Source organism: Panthera pardus, unplaced genomic scaffold (assembly GCF_024362965.1).
Source record: "Panthera pardus isolate Hobbes unplaced genomic scaffold, ASM2436296v1 HiC_scaffold_11, whole genome shotgun sequence".
NCBI classification, from domain to species: Eukaryota; Metazoa; Chordata; class Mammalia; order Carnivora; family Felidae; genus Panthera; species Panthera pardus.
Genome location: NW_026526666.1, coordinates 89,500,543 through 89,523,737, shown reverse-complemented (window position 1 = coordinate 89,523,737; position 23,195 = coordinate 89,500,543). Strand labels below are relative to the sequence as shown.

The window sequence follows — 23,195 nt, the reverse complement described above, 5'->3', positions numbered from 1 at the left end:
AGTAAATCAAGCAAAACCTTCATCTGCCCCAAGGGGAATCCTGAGCAAAATAATTATTTCTGACAAAAGCATTTTCTATGGGAGTTATTTAATCTAGCCACACGAATGCCACCGAAGCTGCACACAAAGTGACAGAAAATAATCCGGAACATACTCCGAGGAGACATATCCTCCTAAAAACCCAAACGTCTCCCTCCCTAATCTGAGCTAATAAAATTACTAGGTGATCTGAATTCCCCCAACTCGGACACCAGCCCAGCGCCTGGGGCCGGAACTGCAGCAGTCGGTAAAATGCCCTGAACAAACCCCACCTCTCAAAATATCCCCAAAAGGCAGGGAGGTCCAGAGAGTGTTTTCTCCTCAACCGACCGATAAGGCACCGGGAGCTCAGAAGCGCAATTCTTTCCCCAAGGTCATTCAAGTCAGTGAAGGTGTGACGGCGAATCTGCAAGCAGTGTCCGGTTTTCCGGAGATTGCACTGCAGGGTTTTTTGAGTTTGTGTGTTGTTTGTTGTTTTTTTTTTTTTTTTTTTGGGGGGGGGGGGGGGGCGGTTGCCTATTCTCTTCCCTTCTCCCACCCTCAAGTGTGAGCACTGGTCTCGGCATTTCCGAAACAAGCCACAACAAGCTCTGCAGTGTTAGGAAAGGGGCTGACGCGAAGAAACAGATGCTCCAAAGCAAGATGGTCTTTCTCGGCTCACAGAGCCTCCTCCAAGGTTATTAAGAGAAACCGCAGGCACCTCTGAGAGCTCCAGCACCGGCTCCGAATCCCCAGCCCGGCCGCTCCGGGACGCCGGGTTCCCCGCAGGCAGCCTCCGCAGCCAGAGGCCACGGGCCCCAGAAACCGCACTTCATTCCTGCGCTTCGGGAAGCCATGGCTCCTTCCCGGCCCGGGCAGGGGCGGGGGGTGCGCAGGGAGGCGGGCCGCGCGCGCTGCGGAAAGTTCGCCGCGGCGGCGGGCGGGGGGCGGCCCCGGCCCGGCTCGCCCGCGTCCCCCTGCAGATTCCACCATTAATTAGTCCTAAGGACTGTCTACTGGCAACTTAAACAAAGCGAATGCCTTGAATTCCTTCCCGGCCCAGCGGTCTGGCTGCGAGGCCAGCATCGGCCGGGACGCGGGGCCGGCGCGGCGGGCCGACAGCTGCGGCGGCGGCGGCGGTGGCGGGACCCCTCCCCAGCCCGCCCGCGCCCCCCGCAGCCCGGTCCCGCAGCCCGGCCCGAGCGCTCCCAAACCGCCCTCCTCCTCCTCCTCCTCCTCCTCCTCCTCCTCCTCCTCCTCCTCCTCCTCCTCTTCGTTCTCCTCCTCCTCCTCCTCGGGAGCTCCCGGGCTCTTCCTGTAAGATCACTTCCTTCCTCCCCGGGTGCCCGCGGGCCCCGCGCAGCCCCCTCCCCGGCGGTCCCGACCCCCCGCCCGGCCCGCCGCCGCTCCCCGCCCCCACCGCGTCCCGCGCGCCCTCCCCCCCAAAAGCCCAAACTCGGCCCGAAACTCTCCTCCGCCGCCCGAAAATGCCCCCTCGGCTCTCTGCCCCAAACATTTCTCCTCAGATTCTCGCTCCCACCAGAAGTCTCTCAGAACCTTCCCTCCCCCTCCAAAAGGAAAATTTCCAACTCCAAAAAAATTCTCAAGGTCTCGCCCCAAAAGATGACCCCCTTCCGAGTCCTTTCTCCAAAATTCCGCTCAAACTGCCCCCCACCTCAACTCCATACCCCCCACAGCCCTCCCCGGGGTGCGCCCGCCGATTCTGCCCAGTCGCCCCCGGGTGCCCCGACCCCTCGCCGGGGCAGGCCGCCCCCTCCGGCCGCCCTCCGCCGCCCCCACCCGCCCGCCTCAGCCTCCCGCGCCGCGCGCCCGCCGCCTCCCCGCACACCCTGCACCTCAGGGACTCCGGCCCGCGCTCCCGCCCGCCGAGGGGTCCGGCGCTCAGCTCCCGGCGTCCGGCGCCTCCTCCGGCTCCCCGGGACTGACAATGAGGGGCGGGGCCATGTGGTGGCGTCAGCACCTTGTGGGCGGGGGCCTGTGTTGGTGGGCGGGGCTTCCGGCTAGTCCCGCCCCCTTCGTTCTTTTCCCCCTTCCCAGGACTTGGACTTTGCCAAGTTTTCATTGCGTGCCTAGCTAGGTGCCCAGAGCCTGTGCTAGATGCGATGGGAAATCGAAATGGAAGACAAGGCGTCCTGCTTTCAAGAGGGGCACTCCCCAGGGAGTTGTGAGGATTGAATGAGATAATCTATGTAAAGGTGGTTAACCCAGGGCCTGGTATGGAGTAATCACTCAACAAATACTATTTCTATTACTCAGCAAATGTGGAAAAGGCACTCAGCTTGGAGACATGGGTTCCAGTCCCCAGCTCTGCTATTAATTCATTGTGTGACCCTAGACAAGTCTTTGTCCATCTGTGTTCCTCACTTTTACCTTAAGATGGGAAGGAGTGATGACCAGATGATCTCAAAAGTCCCTCCAATAATTCTGTGACACATTTCCTGTGGAGCTACTATGTGCAAGGTACCTGGGGGCCCAGAGAAATAGGGAGGGGGACCTTTGAAGGGAGCCCAAAACCCACAGCCAACGTGGTACAGGACACAGACACAGGCACACTCTCCCCCACAGATGCCCTCCCACGTGCTGGCACAGGGCTGAATTCACAAGCCAGGACACAGATGCACTGAAGGCTGCTTCCTCTCTGACTGCAGCAGCATAGCTGGTCTCTTGAGACATCTCTTGTGTAAGCTCCTTATTGCCTACGGAATAAAGGCCAAAGCCCTGGCCTGGTCTGGTCTCTTTCTACCTTATACACACACACAGACATACACACACTGTAAAGTTTATCCAAACTTCCACTCGCACACCCACTGCTTTCCCACATCTGTCCCATTGCTCATGCTCTTCCCTTGCTGTCTCATCTCCACTTAGAGCTCCTCCTAGCTTCCCCCATCCAGAAGCCAACTCTCCCTGCCTGAATACCCGAATACCTGTGTATTGTGTTTAACTCTCATGTGGGCATGAACACATTTTAATTTGTATCCAATTGACCTCCTGTGTGTTCCTTAGCACTCCCTCACTTCCTTTAGGTCAGCAACCACACATGTTTGTTGGGGCCAGAAAACCCTGGGATTATATACCCACGTTCGGGCTCTCTTTGAGCCTCATTCTTCTCCTGTGTAAAATGGGGATATTAATATAGTCCTTGTTTGTTCTGAAATTACATAAAACACTGTGTGGAAAGCACCAGGCACAATGTTCCAGAAAGGATGTAGTTGTCATTCTTATTTTCATTATTATCATCAAAATTATTTCCAGCTCCAAACACCACAGAGCACCCCTAGTGATAATCATTTCATAGTGGTTAGACATCTGAGGTCCCGAGAGAGGAAGAGGCTCCCTAAAAGTGGCCCTACAGAGCATTGCCATTGGAACAAGAGCCCACACTCCAGTTTCTAGACCCCAGGGGGAATCTGTGGAGTCACATCTGATGCCCCCAAGGATCAGTCAGCACCCCTCCAAGTAGGGGACAGCTTCGAGTTGAGTTCTCTCTGCAAGTTATTTGCAGCAGAGCTGACCCGTTTCTCCCTTATGCCTTTCTGCTCTCGGTTCCCTTACAAAAAGATAGATCTGTGTTCAACTGCCCTTGGCATCTCTGCAGTCCTGGACAAGAGCTGCAGCAAGGCACTGGGCGTTTCCAGAGTGCTGGCCTGTGGGAAAAGGGAAAGGGCTTTGGGATTCTGATTAATTTCCTGAGCTGCAGACAGGCAAAAATGGCTGTCCTGAAATGCTGGGCTGGTTCTCAAGGGCCCCTAACAAATTGCAGCTTATTTTTAGAAGAGGAGATTCAAAAATGCCACTTCCATGAAAAGTAAGCATGGCCACAGGATTGCTGCAGGCAAAGAAAGGGCTTTTACTGAGTCCCTCCTATGTGGGGATGCTGATTCCAAGCATTGCAAACCATTGGCAGAGAGAACCCAGGACATACAGGGGAGGTTCTGAAGACAGAACTTTCTCCCCAAGACCCATGAGTCTATCAATCACTTGTTAGTTCATTCACAGCAAAAGTTTTGGCACAGAAAAGATCAGGATTCAAATCTTAGCTCCACCACTTACCAGTTGTGTGACCTTGGACTTTCAAGTCCCTCAGCCTCTCATCTGAAAAATGGAAATAATAATAGTACCTATCTCATACAGTGGCTGTGAGAATTAAATGCAATAACGTGCAAGAGCTTAGTTCTTAGGTGGTAGCACCTCATGCCTATGCCACTATATGGTGGCTACTGTTAATATGTCAACATGTCCTCCCAGAAAGGCCTATCCTGTGTTGCCCTCTGGGTCAGAAGTAGGGCTAATGGATAGTCCTGACCTCAAGAATCTCAGTCTGTAAAAGGAATGGGGTAGATTTTTGGTTCTAGGTACTTTCGACTAAGTACCTATGCTGCAAGCAATTTCGCTGCAAACATTTTCACTGCAAACATTTTCACCATATAACCCATTGGACTTAAGACAATTTTACCATAAAAGAGCAAAATAAATTGGCTGACAGTTTGATTTGATTGTTTGGTTTCATCAAACTGGTCGACCGTTTGGTTTCATTTCTCCATTGACTCGGTACTCCTCTATTTTTATATTATATAAATCCTAGCCATCATAACGGTCTGTGCTGTGGCACACAGTTTTTTTTTTTAATTTTTTTTTAAATGTTTATTTATTTTTGAGACAGAGCATGAATGGGGGAGGGGCAGAGAGAGAGGGAGACACAGAATCGGAAGCAGGCTCCAGGCTCCGAGCCATCAGCCCAGAGCCCGACGCGGGGCTCAAACTCACGGACCGCGAGATCGTGACCTGAGCTGAGTCGGACGCTTAACCGACTGAGCCACCCAGACACCCCTGTGGCACACAGTTTTGAACCCATATTTCCCAGAGAACTTTGGAGCATTAATCAATGGACATGTGACAATATTCCAAAACCAGACAACAGCATAGAAGACTTTCACAACGCAATAGAAAGCTCAGTTACAAATATGCATCCTATTATTTAGAGACTGACACCTCTCTTAATAAAGGAAGATATTTTAGTGAAAAAAGAAAAAGTCGCTCAGGTAGGGCACCTGGCTGGCTCAGTAGATAGAGCATGTGACTCTTGATCTTGGCGATGTGAGTCTGAGCCCCACATTGCACGTAGTGACTACTTAAAAATAAATCTTGGGGCACCTGGGTGGCTCAGTCGGTTAAGCGTCCAACTTCGGCTCAGGTCATGATCTCACGGTCTGTGGTTTCGAGCCCCGCATTGGGCCCTGTGCTGATAGCTCAGAGCCTGGAGCCTGCTTCAGATTCTGTGTCTCCCTCTCTCTCTGCCCCTCCCCCACTCATATTTTCTCTCTCTCTCTCTCTCTCTCAAAAATAAACACTTAAAAAAATAATAAATAAATAAAATAAAATCTTTTTTTAAAAAGTCTGATGCCAAATAAGGAGAGGAATTAACAAACAAACAAACAAACAAAAAGTATGACACTATAAATGAAAAACTTTGAACACAAGTGCTTAGGTACAATCCACAAAATAAAACCAGTTTTTGTGCAGTATTACAGTATTGCCATGAGTCCACATACATTTTAAATGTATTCAAATATTTTGTATTTCGCAATAAAAGCTTTTTAACTTTGTTTTTCATTTTTCATTTTTAAAAATTTTTTAAATGTTTATTCTTGAGGGAGAGAGAGAGAGAAAGAGAGAGATAGAGCATGAGCAAGGGAGGGGCAGAGCGAGAGAGAGGGACGCAGAATCCAAAGCAGGCTCCAGGCTCTGAGCAGTCAGCATAGAGCCCGATGCAGGACTCAAACTCACGAACCCTGAGATCATAACCTGAGCTGAAGTCAGACGCTCAACCGACTGAGCACCCAGGAGCCCTGTTTTTCATTTTTCATGTTTCACTCTATCCTTTTTAAGGAAGGTCCCTCTTTCATTTTTCATGATTTTATCTTTTATGGCAAAAACTGCCTTATGGCCCATTAGCTCGGCAGCAAAAAATCTCTGCAGCAAACATGCTTGTGACAAAGATATCTAGGAAGAAAATACCAGATGAGAGATTTTCACATATAGGCAAAAAAGGGGTTGAGGGGCTATTGTTAAATGAAAAGGGTAAGAGTAGAGGCCCCTGGGTGGTTCAGTTGGAGGAGCACGCAGCTCTTGAGTTCAAGCCCCACATCGGGGGTAGAGATTGCTTAAATAAATAAACTTTAAAAAAAGAAAAGGGATAAGACTAAGGTGCAGAATTATAGGTATAGTGGGTTATAACTTATATGCTCAGTACATACCTAAAAAATGGAGAATACAGAGAATGAAATAGGAGGCTTTCACCTTTTTTCTTTCTTTATGATTTGCTTTTTCTATGTGTGTGGGGGGGGGGGTGTGGGTGTGTGTAGCAGGAACTTTCAAAAAAGACTCTACTATATTCTGAGAGAGAGGAAAGGGGATGAAAACACAGCTACAGGGGTGACTGGCTGGCTCAACCAGTACAGCATGTGACCCTTGATCTCCAAGTTGTGAGTTCAAGCCCCACAATGGGTGTGGAGCCTACTTAAAATAAAAAATTGTTTAAATATACTTTAAAAAAGAAAAGAAAACACAACTACAAGGCTATTGGCAGTGGGCATCTGAGCTAAGTGTGCACACTGCCATAGAAAGTTCCACATGGGCACCTGGGTGGCTCAGTCAGTTGAGCGGCCAGCTTCGCTCAAGTCAAGATCTCACAGCTTGTGAATTCAAGCCCCACATAGGCTCACTGCTGTCAGTGCAGCTTCAGATCCTCTGTCCCGCTCTCTCTACCCCCCCCCCTCAAAAATAAAAATTTAATTAGTTAATTAATTAATTAAAAAACAAAATTCCGTAAGTTCCATCTCATTCCAGGGAAGGCCCCTGCCCAGACAATTCTCACCTTCTCCCCACTCTCCAGCCCTTAGCTGCACATGAACTTTCAGTCCCACAACCAAAGGCAAGCCTCCTAACAAAACCTCCAGAAACCACAGCAGGGCCAGGAGAAAAGACTTTCAAGTCGGAAGAATTTCTTGCTGCCTGTCCTGTGCCCCTCACAAAGAATAACAATTTGCTGGCATTTTGTGTCTATGGTGCCTAAACTTGCAGTTTCATCTTTCCTCATATCTTTATGCAATTTCAATTTTTTTATGAGGAGCATACATTATTTGGTCACCAGAAAAAATGCAGTAAAGATAGGTATAAAAAGAAAGCTAACCAAGCTGGTGTTGGTTCACTTTTGTTGGTAGCAAACAATAAATTACAACATTGTGGTTGAGGCCAGTGCTAAGTCTCTTAAGAATCATAGAAAGTGAGAGTGGGAAGGGATAAACTTGCCCTCAATTTCTCCTACTCTCCCCCACATGGCATGATTTTCAGTCCCTTCACATTGCAGGCCACCCACCAATATCTGCATTTCATTCATCCATTCCACAAACACTTATGGATCCTTTACTATAAACCAAGGATCATACTGGGCACTTCACAGGAATTATCTGATACAGGTTATAGAGGTCATTATTCCTACCTTGTAGATTAGGAAAACAAGGCTCAGAGGAGGTAAGGTAACTCGCCCAAATTCTCACATCTAGTGGGATCTAAATCAAGACCTTCACAACATCAAAGCCCATTTCCTAAAGAATGTGGGCTGAATTCCAAAGCTAATGACTTATGTCCTTGAGCAGCCATTATTTCGTGGATGGCCTTGGGCAAGTCACTGAACTCTTCTCAGCAGTGGTGTCCCCATCTCTGTGGGATGAGGCTTTACCCAGATATTTTATCAGTTAAGTACTTTGTAAGTTATAATACATAATGCAGAGGGAAGTAAGTGTTTCCATCAACTCTGGAGAGACTAAGTCTCACTCATCTTTAGATCTCTTGGTGCTTTCCTCATTAGTGTTTCTCCCCCTTGGTGTTTATTCCTATTAGTGTTTATCCCCCATTAGCACATTTAGGACAATCCTACTTCCAGGAACTCTATCCTTACCCCACTAGCCTGGGACCTCCTTCAGGACAGAAATGATACTTACTCCTTTCTGATCCCTTTCTGCCCCCGCTGCAGCATCTGGCATGTAGCCCTCCAGATTCCCTCCCTCTTTTATTTATTTCATAACAAATGTCTGAGAGCCTAACATGTGCCAGGCACTGCACATACTATAAGAGAGCAAAGGGCCCTGCCTTCCTGGAGGGAAGGGGGGATGGGGTAGAGAGACAAAATAACATTAAACACAATTAGTTACTTAAAAACAATTGCATTAAGCACCACAGAGCATCAGGTTTGGGAAATGTGGGGTGGGAATCTAACTGAATCCAGGACAGAGGGAAGGCTTCCTAGAGGAGGTGGCCTTGAAGCTCAGAAAGGCTAAGAAATTAGCTCAAGATCACACAGCTGCTAAGCACAAAAGCTGGGATTTTAACCTAGAAATGCCTGACTCCAAAGTCCATGCTGTGCCTCCTGGAGAACACTGCCTTTTATCTCCTTCATCGTATTCTTCCCTGTTTAACACTGGATGCTCTAAAGCGATGGTTTTCCCAGGTTTGGGGATCAGACATTCCTTTGACATCTATGAAACCTCTCCCAGGAATTACATGTATACTACAGGCCCACAATATCTTGCCTACAATGTCAAAAGGTTCATAGGCATCCTGAGGCCCAGATTTAGAACTCACACCATGGAGGACCATAGGACTTTACAGTGAGAATCTCAGAACCTCCCAAAGAGACACCACCAGGGGTCCATAGGGACCTCAAATCCCCAGACTGACCCCAGAAACTCTATGGAAATATTTTCAAGATCCAGAAGAAAAATCCTGGGATCCTGTAGAAAACCCAAGTCTCTCCAGGGTAGCTGCAGGACACTGCAGAGATATTCTCAAGATGCTATAGGCTGTAGAGGAACCTCCAGTCCTCATAAAGCTGGAGTCCCTGAGGAGGAACCGGGGAGCCTTAGAAAGCTATGGGTCTTAACCCTTTTTGGGTCACTGGCACCTTTAAAACTCTGAGCAAAAATGCAATACACAGCATGTTACACACAAAAGCAAGAGGTTCACAGACCTCCGGGAGTCCCCGGATTCAGATCTCCTGTTCCTGAGCTTCCATTAGAACCTGAACCCCTCAAGAGCCTGGCCCAGGACCAGGCACCCACTTCAGAGTCCCAGCAGGTCGCGGGTCGAAGCCGGTCTTGCCGTTTGCTAGCCATGACCTTGGACCACTCACCTACAAACCCTCAGGCCTCAGCGACCTCTCCTCCCCAGCCCAGCGCCAGCGGCGTGGGCTCCGAGCCGGGCCGGGCGGCGGTGTCGAGGAATCGGAATCTGCGGGTTCGCTGCACCGGGAGTGCGGACGGCGGGGGAGGCGGCGCGCTTGCCGCAGTGACAGCTCCGCGCGCGGCCGCGAGCCTGGGAAGCCGGCAGTGCGGGGCGCGCTCGCGGCCTTTCCCACCCACCGGGCAGGGCGTGCCCGCCAGCCGGCTTCCTGCAGTCGAGGGCCGGGGAGGCGGGAAGGCGCAGAGGGGCCCGGGGCCTGGCAGGCCTGGTTCCTGGCTTTCTCTGCACGTTTCCTGAGCAGGACCGCCGGGGGATGGGACCCAGCACAAACCTCCTTCCCGGGGAACGCGGCCAGGAAATCGCGTCCTTGCTAACTCAGGTTCCTCCTCTCTGCCGGAAGGTGCTGACTGCCATCCACAATCTTTCAGTTCTTACGAACTGAGTGTGATGTGACCCACTTACCCCAGGAAGCACCGGAGAGACGACGACATGGCAGACCGCAGACCCCACAACACAGCAAAACTCCAGCCCTGTGGTGTACGTTCAATGAACTCCATCCTACGGATGAGAAAGCTGAGGCTTAACAATTGGAATGACCTACGCAAGGTCATCCTTAAAGTACTGCTAGGCATAAAATAAAGTGCTTACTGCATACCACTGTGCTACGAATGTCCTAGATATAATTGTGCCATTGAACCCTCAGAATCTATGAAGATAACATTGTCCCTATTTTACAAATGAGAAAACTGAGAACCAGAAGCCAAGTGGCTTCTCCAGTGTCACACAGCTAAAAGCAAGAGTTAAAAAGTAGACTCCAGGGGCGCCTGGGTGGCGCAGTCGGTTAAGCGTCCAACTTCAGCCAGGTCACGATCTCGCGGTCCGTGAGTTCGAGCCCCGCGTCGGGCTCTGGGCTGATGGCTCGGAGCCTGGAGCCTGTTTCCGATTCTGTGTCTCCCTCTCTCTCTGCCCCTCCCCCGTTCATGCTCTGTCTCTCTCTGTCCCAAAAATAAATAAAAAACGTTGAAAAAAAAATTAAAAAAAAAAAAAGTAGACTCCAGTCTCCTGTTTTCCGGGCTCAGACCATTCTGCTATCCTGCTTCCCAGATATCCTGCATCAACACATTAGAGCCTGGTAACCTGAGGGCCAGAACCTTGTCTCATTTGTTTTTGGGCCCCGAAAACCCCTCCTGGAGCTTGGCACAAAATAGGTATTCTGAGATTACTATAGAGCCCAGCACAGAAGCTCAAAATTAGAAGGACTAGTAGGAGGCATCTAGCTTGTCTCCTTCTAGAACCTTCAGCCAAGTGAAAATTCAGCCACTGCTTGAATACTTCTATCATGATGAACTCTCTCTCTCCATTCCAGCCCATTCTCCTGTTGGACAATTAATTATGTTTGGTCCAAAATGCAAATACTGCATTTTGCTCAGGGTTCCCTATAAACAAAGGAAGACCATTTCCTTCCTCATGGCCACAATATATATTGCACGGTATTCTTAGCCATTTGGTAAGAACTGATGATTCAGAAATGTTAAGTTCCTTGTGAACTGGGACAGTGTCAGCTGTTCACCAGAGATGTTTGCCTTCCATGGGTAGAGTTGTTTCAAAGTCAAGAGCCCAGACTACATTTTCCAGCACCCGCTTGTATTTAAGCGCGTGACTGGTTTTCACCAATGGGATGTGGGCAGAGACAATGTGTGCCATGTCTAGGGCAAATCCAAATGAAGAGGTATGTGTGCTTTCTCAAAGCTCGACCTTTTCTCTGTCATCTGCCAAACGTTGGATGCCAACACCAGAAGATGCTCAAAAGAGAACCATCTAGCACCAACTGTCTCTGTTCATGTAACTGATGCATTACGTCCTGCCTATTCCCAAAAGAGTTTTGAGGTAGTTTCCATTGCAGTCTGAAGCCTATCTGATGGATAATTAAACAGCAAGAATCAACGAATAATGAAAGCCTGGACGAAAGGCCAGTGGGGAGGAAGAAAGATGAAAAATTGACTAATTATAGCAGAAATACTAGGTTAAGTGTCCTAAAGATAGCACTGTGACAGAGTAAAAACCACAGCTCTGAGTTGCCTGGCAGTCAAAGCAAAGAGGGAAATTACATGAGCTACAAATTATATGGGAAGTAGCAAACATGTGGTCAAGCACACACAAAACCTGAGGCCAGACCGTTGTTGTGAAGTCCAATTCCACTACGTACTAGTCATGTGACCTTAGTTATTGGATTTCCCTGTGCTTCTGTTTCTTCATCTGAAAAATGGGAATGATACAATAATAAAACCCCTCTCTTTGGGTCATGGGGAGGATTAAATGAGTTCAAGTATATACAGTTCTTCTAACGGGCCTGTCATATGGCAAATTCTATATAGGAATTAGCTATTACTCTACCTGATGGGAAGAATTAGTTTCATAATTTGGGAGAGACAAATTTTTCTCCGCACTAAACTCTCAGAGGAATGTATTATACAAGGGACACCTTCCCTACCCCCGCCCAATGCAATGGACTGTGCCTCAATCAGGGTTTTATGACAACTGTCGGACTGTGGGTCACATGGTCGTTTCTCTTACTGGCTTTTGGATGAGACAAGCTTTGGCATCCCACTCACCGGAGAATTCTGGGGACAGGCTGCTTGGGGGTAAGCGGCAGCCCTAGGTCTCTTTCTGCTGTCCGTAGGAAGGGAAGTGTCATAGTGAGGAGCAAAGGGTGGTGTTAAACAGACCCAGATACATCTATTAACCTCTTTAAGCCGGTTTCTTTATTCATACAGTGGAGACAACAGCAATCAGGATCTACCTAAGAAAGTTGCCACAAAGATTATATGAAAGAATTCTGCAAAACACTTCCCATAATAGCAAGACTGCAGTGCATAAGCACCCACAAAATAAGGAAGAATCTGAGAAAATAAAATAAGAACTCTTGCCTGAGACCCCTGGAGTAAGGAGAATAACTTTTTTTTAAAGTTTTATTTATTTATTTTGAGAGAGAGAATGGGGTAAGGGCAGAGAGAGAGAGGGAGAGAATCCCAAGCAGGCTCCATGCTATCAGCACAGAGCCGGATGAGGGACTTGATCACACAAACTGTGAACTCATGACCTGAGCCGAAATCAAGAGTTGGACGCTTAACCTACTGAGCCACCCAGGGACCCCTAAGGAGAACAATTTTTAATGCTTCAAAAAATAGTACAGAAGTGGTACATTTCCCTCAGAATGTGGTCCTGGGCTGTCAAAACATCATTTCCATCACTCCTCTCTACTTCTGGCTGGAATTCCCTTGGCTCAAGGCCGTGTGGTGTGCAGCCCAGGCTGGTCCATTTTTGGAGCCACCCTGGCCTGGAAAGGTGCCACAGAGCCGGAATGACCACCATGTCATGGCAACAGACTCTGTGTTTGAGGGGAATTGAGGACCTGAAGCTCCCCCTTGGGCTTCCACGTTATAGGTGGAGAGCACTGTGCTGAGCTTTACACACATTGCCTTGTCCGGCCCCCACAACAGCTTCATGGGATGAACTCTATTCATAATCGCACACTTGTGGATAAAGAAACCAAGGATCAAAAGCAGCAAAATGACCTGTCTATGGTCACACAGCTAAGAAGTGGCAGAGCTGGGACATAAAAGATGTATCTGACACTGTTATGTATCTTTAACTGTTAGACCACACTGCCTCTCCCATCCAGCCTGACCCAGGATCTTGTTTCTCTCGTTAGCCAAACTCTCTCTTCCCAGGCTGTTTTCATCAAGGATCTAGGAAACAGCTGCTGCTGGGACCACCTATGCCTCCTGCCTGGCCCCAGGGTAGCCCCTGACCCTGTGTGAACTAGCTCATGGGCAAGACTGACAAGTTTCATTGGGGCACTTCGAGTTGATCAGAAGCTCTGAGTGGATGGAAAATCAGCCATCATTGCCATCACCTGAGTTCAGCCTGCAGCTCTTACTTCTCAGCCTCCTGTCTGGTCTCTCTGCCTCCAGGCTCCCCCACCTCCATTCCTCCTTTTGCACACAGCCAGAGTGATTGCTCTTAACATTTATCTAACCAAGTCATTCCCCTGATGAATAATCTTCAATAGTTGCCGTTGTTCCCAGTTTAAAGTTCAAAGTCAATAGCTTGGTTTAGATCCCAAGGCCCAGCCTACATACCTCCAACCTTCTCCTTCCTCTCAGGCATCCTTGGCCCCAAACACTCATGGTTGCCAGCCTCAGAGACTTCACACATAGTTTCCTTGTGATACGAGACGGACAAATGTGTGGATGAGCTGCCAGGCTTAAGCTGAGCTGTGAGGCTGTCAGATGACATAAACCTCATTTTCTCCAGGTGGCAGCAATGACTTCCTGCCATTGGACGGAGACTTCCCTGCTGGGGAGGGAGTGGCCCACCATCCACCCGGGAAAAGGACCCGTCAGGGAGAGACTATCAGCAACTCCGACTCTGTGTAGATCCCTGGGAAACAACGGCCTTATCTTGCACCCACTCTATGTGTCAGAGGTTAGGTGTCAGGGAGGTGTCATGATAAAGCAGCACAGGGGAGCTAGATTTCCTGCAAGTCTATGTGGTACCTATGTCCAAGCTTTTAACAACTTAGAACTTGCATTGTATTCATTCTCATTCATTCATCAAAAAATTTACTGGGTGTCTTCTGGGTGCCCAGGGGTCTCAGTGATGGGGATACAGTGGCCAAGTGGTCAACTAGAACTTAGCTCCTCCTGGAGCTCTGAGCTACATGCAGGAAAGGCTGACTCAGAAACAGATGATTACAATTGCATTTGGAAAGCCCATCTTGGTTGCCTTGGGTGGCAGTTGTTCTTTGACATTTCTTTGCTTGAGGCAGAATTCACTCTGTATATGTTTATAATATACACAGTTGCTGGAGTCCCCTCCCAGAGCGGGCATAGGCTTCCCACCTCACCATTCCCATTAGCAAAGGAAAATCCGCTCTGAATGAGGAAGGTACCCACCCACCTTTGATTTCCGCGCCTCTCTAGTGCCCCTTCGCCACCTGGTGGTCATATCTGGAATAGACCAGGATTTCTGACCAAAACTCTGAGGAAAGAGACCTAGTGTGGGTCCACTTAACAGCAACATTCCAAAGGGTGGCGTTTTCACCCAACTCTACATCCCTCTCCCCAGGGCTTACCTGTACCTGAGGTTCTGAGAAAGGCAGAAGTATATTTTGTCTCACTGTGGAATCTTGGATCTGTTACTGCCCTTCTCTGGGCTCAGCTTCCTCATCTATAAAAAAAAGGGCAGGAGATTGGGCCTTACTAGCTCTGATATTCTAGGATCTATGTCTAAAGTTCACCAAGTGACCTGTGACTCTGCCTCCTTCCTTAGCTCAGTGGGCAGATGTATATTCAGGAAGGGCTGAAAAGTTGCTGACTTGTTCACTCTCTACCCAAGCGCTTTAATTTATTTTTTTAATCTTTATTTATTTTTGAGAGAGAGAAGGAGAGAGACAGTGCAAGTGGGGGAGGAACAGAGACAGAGGGAGACACAGAATTTGAAGCAGGCTCCAGGCTCTGAGCTGTCAGCACAGAGCCTGACGTGGGGCTGGAACCCACGAACCACAAGATCATGACCTGAGCTGAAGTCAGACGCTTAACCGACTGAGCCACCCAGGCGCCCCTCTACCCAAGTGCTTTATACATGGAAGATGTTTTATTGGGTTTAGGGCTGCATTAATAGAAAAACAGTATGTTCAGTGAGGGAGGTGATAGTCCTTCTGCCCATGTTTGGAGTCCTGTGCTCCATCTGAGATTAGAATTTTGAATGGGACATGGAGAAATTGTGACGTATCCATAGAAGAAGGAACAAAATAATGGCTGAGGGGAGACCACAAAGCCACATTTTATGGGGAACAATGGAAGGAGCCAGAATATTGACTCTGTTATAAAAAAAAAAAAAAAGACTCAAGGGGTATAAGTATCTGCACTCAAATATCTGAAGAGGGAATCTGGGGAAGAGGACTGGGAGAGTTAGGAATTAGGGGCTACTACTTCAAGGGACAGATGTTTCTACCCCCAAAACTAAGAGAAGCTTTTAGTCTGAGCTAGCTAAAGAACAGAACCACATTTGAATCTCAGTCTGGTGTCCCTAACTAGTTTGTAACCTTTGGCAAGTTCCTTCATCACGTGAAAATGTATAAAATGGGTATAATATGGAGCATGCAGGACCAATGACAAGGGAACGATATAAAATGTTTTTTAAATGCCTAGTGCAGGGGTGTTTGGGTGGCTCAGTTGGTTAAGTGTTTGACTTCTGATTTTGGCTCAGGTCCTGATCTCCCAGTGCATGAGTTTGAGCCCTCGGGTGGGGCTGTTCAGCGTGGAGCCTGCTTGAGATTGTCTCTTTCTCTCCTTCTCTCTCTGTCCCTCCCTCCCTCTCTAAACAAACAAACAAACAAACAAACAAACTTTAAATAAAATAAATTGCCCAGTGCAAGTCCTCGCGCCTGGTTAGTGCTCGGTGAGTGTAACTATGGTTAATAAAATAGAAAGATAGTGAGCTCCCTGTCACTGGACGTGTGAGCAGAGAGGCTCGAGGATACTTGGTAGAAGTGGTGAGGAGTCAAGAGTGTGGCTTAGGATGGTAGTGTGGGCTGATAGCTAGCAGCACTGGCTCTTGGGTCACACTGACTAGATATGAATCTCAGCTTTGCTACTGCTATTCCTGAACCCTTCCAAGCCTCAGTCTCCCCATCTGCAAAATAGGGTAATAGTAGGTCCCACTTCACCTAGTAGTTGGGGGATCAGGGAAGTAAAGCCATCAAAATGTGTGAGCTACTGCTCTGACATTAGTGATCTGATTGGGGTAGTCCCAGGTGACCTTGAAGGTCCTCTTCCAGAATATCTTGGGTGCCCCGGTAGAGCAGGTAAATCCACTATTCTTTTTTTTTTTTTTCAAAAAATTTTTATTAGTTTATTTATTTTTTGAGAGAGAGAGAGAGAGAGAGAGAGAGAGAGAGAACAGGGGAGGGGCAGGGAGAGGAGGGAGGGAGGGAATCCCAAGCGGGCTCCCTGTGCTGTCAGCACAGAGCCCAATGCAGGGCTTGAACTCATGCACCACGAGATCATAACTTGAGCCGAAATCAAGAGTCAGATGCTCAACCGACTGAGCCACCCGGGCGCCCCCAGTAAATCCACTATTCTAAGACTCCCAGGTGCAAAGGACTGCTTCCATCTGCTCCTTGCCAGCGGCAGTGTAAACAGGGCACTGTCCCTTCCCCTCCCCCACAAGCCAGCCCTTCCTGTGACAGGAAGGTGACTAGAATGGCACCTGAGGAAGCTGTGGGGGCGGGGCACAGGATGGGGTACAGGACAGGCACGGTGGAGCACAGGCTGTCTGGCTTTCTAATCTGCTTATGCACTTTGGTCTCTAGATAAACTCTGAGCTCCGTGAGGGAACCAACGGCCATACAGGGCAAAGAAATTAGCCAATAGTGTGGAAGATCAGAGGTTGCCAACTGGTGGCCCAGAGGCCAAACCTGGCTCACAGGTTTGTTTTGCGGTTGGCATAGTAGCACAGTGGTTCGGGTTTGTTTTTAATTAGCTGTCAACATTAAAAATGAGGGGACTGCATAGAAAATCCAGATTCCTCACTCTGTTAAAAATCAACAGCACTAGCACATCTCTGCACGACATGAGTCAGTTGTTGATGAGTAGTGGCCGCCACCTTAAGATAGGACATGTGAGTTCCAGGTCACCAGAGTCCCCGTATCTCCCTATTGTGTCACAGCTAGTTTGCTTTACTCACTTATGAAGGCCCCCAAAGTCTCCTGAGTTTGTGATTCCTGGGGTAGAGGCGAGAGCACTTTGCAAATGTATCGGGACAATGGGTGGTCCCACCCTGGTTATGGCACTCATGAGTGCTCCCAACTCCCTTTCCCCATCTGCAAAAGGGGGATGAGGACTTGGATTCCTCCCAGGGCTGATCTGAAGATTAAATAAGAAAAGGTCTGTAAAGTACCTGGAATGTAGTAGGTGCCCAAACAAAAATTCCTCCTGAGTAAACTGTGGTCCGGTCTCACTCAAGAATGTCCCCTGTCTTTGAATGTCACAGTGCTGGGCACAGTGCCAAGCCGCCACCACCCTAGGAGGCTGACATTACTGTTATCCACATTGGTTAGAGGAGCAGGATGAGGCACAGAGCCTCATAAAGCATAAAGCAAGGCATAAGGGCATCCAGGCATAAAGCAAGTAAATAGAAGAGTTGAGGTAGGTAGCCCCAGCTGTGTGATTCCTAAATCTGTGCTTTTTCTCACTGCCTCACAACCACATGCTGTTTTGGCCGTGGCCACATCCACAGCCTGGGGTTAAGACTGTGGATTCTGGGGGCATAACTGTATGGCTCGAATTTGGCCCCACCGCTTACTAGATGCATGACACTGGGCACATTATTTACTTTCTTGGGACTTTCAGTTCTTTATCTGGAGGATAATAAAAGGACTAGCTCTATGTGGGTTAAGAGAGTTTATGCTCATAAAATGCTTAGGGCAGTACCTGGGTACACAGTAAGAGCTCAATAAATGCCAGCTATTATTATCATTAATTGAGCACTGGCTGTGTGCCAGGTACTAAGAGTACAAAGATCAAGGAGAATCCCTGTGAGGCTCAGAGTTGGCTGAGAGATCATAGGTCAGAGTGACATGTGCTGTAAGGAGCCTGGCTGTGAGAGTGAGAGGGGAGTGATGGTTAATTTTATGTGTCAGTTTGTCGGGGCCACCATCCCCAGATACTTGGTCAAATGATTCTGAACATTTCTGCATTCAGAAGGGTATTTTTGGATGAATGTACATTTAGGTCAGTGGACTTTGAGTAAAGCAGATTGTCCTCCATAGGGTGGGTGGGCCTCATCCGCTCAGCTGAAAGCTTGAATAGAACAAAAGGCTGACCTCCTCTGAGCAAGAGGGAATTCTGCAGAAGATGGCCTTTGGACTTCATCTGCAACATTGGCTCTCCCTGGTTCTGTAACAGCCTGCCTTTGGACTCAAAGTGCAACTTATTTTCTGAATCTCCAGCCTATTGGCCTCCCCCATCAAATTTTGGATTCACCAAGCCTCCACAACTGTGTGAGCCAGTTCCTTGAAATGAATCTCTTTCTGTACATATGCACATCGTGTTGGTTCTATTTGTCTGAAAAACTCTCATACAGGGTTGGGGGGAAGAATCAATGCCTCTGCCAGAGCAGACATCCTCATCTTGTGTTTGGCAGTGCTAGCTTGGAGGAGGTGGTCCAAGGGCTTTGTCCCTGTCCCCAGTGAATAGAACAGTTCTTTAATGATTGGGTTGCATTTACTTACAAGGATCCCACAAGGCTGGGACGGCCAGCACATATAGAGGCTGCAGAATCAGGATTCAAAAACTACTTAATCTGCAGAATGAAATGTAGGAAGCTGCAAGGAGAAATGTAGCATAGATCGTGGAAAAGTCCTGCCCTTGGTCCAGTTGCGCAGATACAGAATCAGGGGCCGGGGGTGGAAGAGTGCAGCCAGCTTAAAAGCACTAGATGGGTCCAAGATTTAGTGCTTTTAGGCGCCTGGCAGGCTCAGTTGGTAGAGCGTATGACTCTTGATCTTTGGGTCCTGAGTTCAAGCCCCAAGTTGGGTGTGGAGCCTACTTAAAAAAAAAAAAAAAAAGATTAGTGCTTTTAGTTTGACTGCCAGTGAAATATGGGCCAATTCTTTCCTCATTTATGTTAAGAGAAGAAAAGCTGATGTGAGACTGATCAGCCTGAGGAGGCACAGTCCTGGCCTCCAGGTTTCAGAAAAGAAGGATCAGGACGTGCACATAGAAAGAAGTTACTAGAAATCGGGGCACCTGGGTGGCTCAGTCAGTTAAGCATCCGACGTCAGCTCAGGTCATGATCTCATAGTCTGTGAGTTCGAGCCCCGCACCAGGCTCTGTGCTGACAGCTCGGAGCCTGGAGCCTGCTTTGGATTCTGTGTCTCCCTCTCTCTCTGCCCATCCCCTGTTCATGCTCTCTCTCTGCCTCAAAAATAAATAAAAACATTAAAAAAAAATTTTTTTTTTTTAAAGAAATTACTAGAAATCAGATTTGGCCCCATTGGGAAAGCATTCGGGGCTGGCTGACCAATGATGGACTGGGTGTCTCAGGGGAACTAGATTTCCCTGTCACCAAGAATGTCCCAGGAGATATCCCTTCTTGGTGGTGTAACCAAGAGAGTGCTGTGAAGAGAAAGAGCATGAGCTTTGGTTGGGACAGACTGAGATTCAAACTAGTTGGTGTGGCCTCAGATGAGTCACCCTCTCTGAGTCTCCATTTCCTCTGCTGCCACGGGAGCCTGCAGACCTCGCTGGACCACTTGCGCCACACTGGAAATCCCTGGGTCACCTCTCAAAGCAGCCAGTGAACATAAGCTGTTTGTCAGACTGGCTGTCCCCACTTCCCTTCCCCAAGCCCCAAGCCTGTGCGAACCCGAGAGTGCCCCATGCCGCCCAGCCCTGTTGCCATCCAACCCACGGAAGGGGCAAGGTAGCAAGACTGAGGTGTCAGGACGTGTTCAGCATCGAGTAGCAGAAAAATCCAGCCAACAGTATTTAAACCGTAAGGCTTGTTACTGCTCACTTATCCCAGGGATGCTTCAGTGACTCAGTGATGTGGTCAAGGAACTGGTTTTGGTCTTTCCCCTCCGTCATCCTCAGGGCATCAGTGACATTTTCCTACAGAATCACAGAATGGCTGGGGGTATAACAGTCCCTTGGATTCTCCCAGGGCTGATTTGAAGATTAAATAAGAAAATATCTGTAAAGTACCAAGCTTCCCATCCTCACAGGACTACTCCCAAGCAGGAGGAACTTTTCCTCCTTTCCTGTCTCTCTTTTCCTGCAAGAGGCATCTTTCCCAAAGCCCCCAGCCGGTTTCCCCTTACATCTTGCATGACCAACTTGTTCTGGTTTGCCTGGTACTTTTGCGGCTTGTACTGAAATTTGCAAGTCCTGGGAACCCCCTTAGTCCTGGGCGAAACCGACTGGTTGGTCTTCCTACTTACATCTCATTGCAAGTACTACCTCACATGTCTATCCCTCGACCAATCCCTAGCAAAGGGAATGGAAATACCCCAACTGCTTAAACCAATGAGGATTCGCCTCCTGGGGGCTGGGTACTTTCCCATTGGAAGTGATTCGGGGTTCTGCGAGGAAGCAGGATCAGCTGTTGGGTGGGCACCGGCCCCACTTGCTTCAATCAGAAATGAGCAGAGTCCCCTCCTAGCCAAGGCTCGGCTCTCCCCCAGCATCATCACTATCATGCTAGATGTGTGTTTGTGACTAAGTGTGAAAGAATTAGGAGCATGACAGGGATGTTGGGGGAGGGAGAGGAGTGGAGGAGAAAGGCCTCAAATACAGGTTTCCGGTGTGGTCATGGGAAACAAGTTTATTTTTATTTTGACCTTCATGTGGCCTAACTAGTGTGCAGTTCTCCAGGCATGATACCCAAAAGGGCAGCTTTCAGGTAAAAATAAGGAAGGTCAGAAAACAGCTGATCTTTCTCCTATGCTGGCCTGTCCTTTGACTGTAACTGTGTAGAGACTCTGGAGGAAGGGTTATCTGAACAAAAGGACAGAGGGGCCGGGCTGAATGCAGGCTAGGGGTCAGCCCTAGCCGTGGCTCCTTGGAGACACTGGGGTCACCCGGCCTCCTCACTCACCTCTTGCATCAGCTACACTCAGGACAGAACTGCTCTGAGTCTGACCTAGGTCTGCCTGACACCAAACCTCATGACTTGTGAGGTTCCAGCCCCAGGGTCAGTCACTTTCTCTTAAAATGTTATCAATTTTTAAAAATGTTTATTTATTTATTTTGAGAGAAAGCAAGAAAGAGAGAGAGAGAGAGAGCGACAGGCAGAGTACGTACTGAGGAGGGGCAGAAGGAGAGAGACAGAGAGAGAGTCCTAATCAGGCTCTGCGCTGTCAGCTCAGAGCCTGATGCGGGGCTCAATCCCACGAACCCTGAGATCATGACCTGAGCTGAAATCAAGAGTCAGACGCTCGACTGACTGAGCCACCCAAGCACTCCATCCTTCTCTTAAAATTTTAAAGATGAAGACTTTGAGTATAATTCATTTGTAAACCTGGAAATGGTGTTCCATTCATTCATTCATTCATTCACTCATTCACTCATTCAAACAAATGTTTATTGAGCATGTATTTTGTGCCAGGCACTATGATGTACCGAGGATCAAACAGTGAATATGACAAATAAGATCCCCATCCTGAAGAAGCTGACACTCTCGAGGTGCCAGACAGAAAATAAGCAAGAACCACCATATACACGTCATCATTAGTAAGAAGTATAATTAAAAAAACAAAGCCAGGGGGGCGCCTGGGTGGCTCAGTGGGTTAAGCGCCCAACTTCGGCTCAGGTCGTGATTTCACGGTTTGTGAGTTCGAGCCCCGCATCGGGCTCTGTGCTGACAGCTCAGGGCCTGGAGCCTGCTTCAGATTCTGTGTGTCCCTCTTTCTCTGCCCCTCCCCCACTCATGCTCTGTCTCTTTCTCTGAAAAATAAGCAAACATTACAAAATTAAAAAACAAACAAACAAACAACAAAGCCAGAGAAGGGGTTGGAGAATGACCAAGTTGATGCTGGGAAAGGTGTCTGCTCTTTTTTTAGGTCTGCAAACTACAGCCTGTTAGCAGGCATCTATTTTAGTAAATAAAATTGCATTGGAATACAGCCAAGCTTGCCTACTTACATATCGCCTGTGGCTGCCTTCATGCCACAATGGCAGAGATGAGTAATTGCAACAGAGATGATATGAACTGCAAAGATGAAACTACTATCTGGCCCTTAAAGAGTTTGCCTTCCCAATGAGCTGTCACTTCACACCCACTAGGATGGCTATCATCAGAAAGATGGACCATCCCAAGTACCAGTAGGATGTGGACAAATTGCAGCCTCAGGCTAATGGGAATGTAAAATGGTGCGACCACTTTGGAAAACAGTCGGGCAGTTCCTCAAAAGGGCGAACACGGAGTTACCATAGGACCCAGCAATCCTAGCCCGGGGTGTGTGCCCAAGAGAAATGAAAGCCCGTCTCCACACAAAAATCTGTACAAGAATATTCACAGCAGCATTGATCACAATGGAAAAAGGGAGAAACAACTCACATGCTCATCAATGGATGAATGAATAGGTAAAATTTGCCATAGCCATACAATCGAATATTAGCTGACAATAAAAAGAAATGTAACAGTGACACAGGCTACAACATGGGTGAGCTGTGAAAAAACACTACAGCAAATGAAAGATGCCGGCCACAGGGGTGCCTGGGTGGCTCAGTCGGTTAAGCGTCCGGCTGTGGCTCAGGTCATGATCTTGCAGTTCGTGAGTTCGAGCCCTGCTTCGGGCTCCATGCTGACAGCTCAGAGCCTGGAGCCTGCTTCGGATTCTGTGTCTCCCTCTGTCTCTGCCCCTCCCCCACTCATGCTCTGTTTAGCTGTCTCTCAAAAGCAAACAAACAAAAAGCCACTCATGAAAGAGCACAGATTGTGTGATTCCCCGTGTGTGACATGTGCAGAAGAGGCCATCTATAGAGAGAGACAACAGGTTAGTGATTGTCTCAGGCCAGGGAGGCCAGGGAGTGTTGGCTAAAGGGTACAGGGTTTCTTTGGGGTGTAATGAATTGTGGCGTTGATGGTTCTAGAACTCTGTGAATATACTAAAGGTCATTGGATTGCATACTTTCATTGGGTGAATTATTTGGTGTATGAGTTATGTCTCAATAAAGCCATGTTTTAGAAGGTTTATCAAACTTCTGTTCTAGATAGTCAGGGAAGGCCTCTGAGTAGGTGGCTTTTCAGCTTTGTTGGTAATTGGCTCAAAGCTCTCAAACAGTAATAGATGACATTTTACTGAGCATTTATGTACCAGACACTGTGCAGAGCATTTTTTTTTTTTT

General features: G+C 48.3%; 1 protein-coding gene across 7 annotated transcripts in view; it reads right to left on the bottom strand.

Moving 5' to 3' along the window:
- The window catches only part of LUZP1 (leucine zipper protein 1), a 101,549-nt gene extending 91,788 nt beyond the window's left edge, over positions 1-9,761 (bottom strand). For 2 of the 7 annotated variants that reach the window (XM_019461742.2, XM_053898822.1), the window contains exon 1: positions 9,230-9,414. The gene's annotated coding sequence lies outside the window, so the exon portion shown is untranslated. Of the gene's footprint in view, positions 1-1,874; positions 1,995-9,229; positions 9,415-9,610; positions 9,630-9,741 lie in introns of those variants that run through there. The other 5 variants (XM_019461741.2, XM_019461747.2, XM_053898820.1 and 2 more) reach the window with 4 other exon arrangements.
- Positions 9,762-23,195: the final 13,434 nt, after the last annotated feature.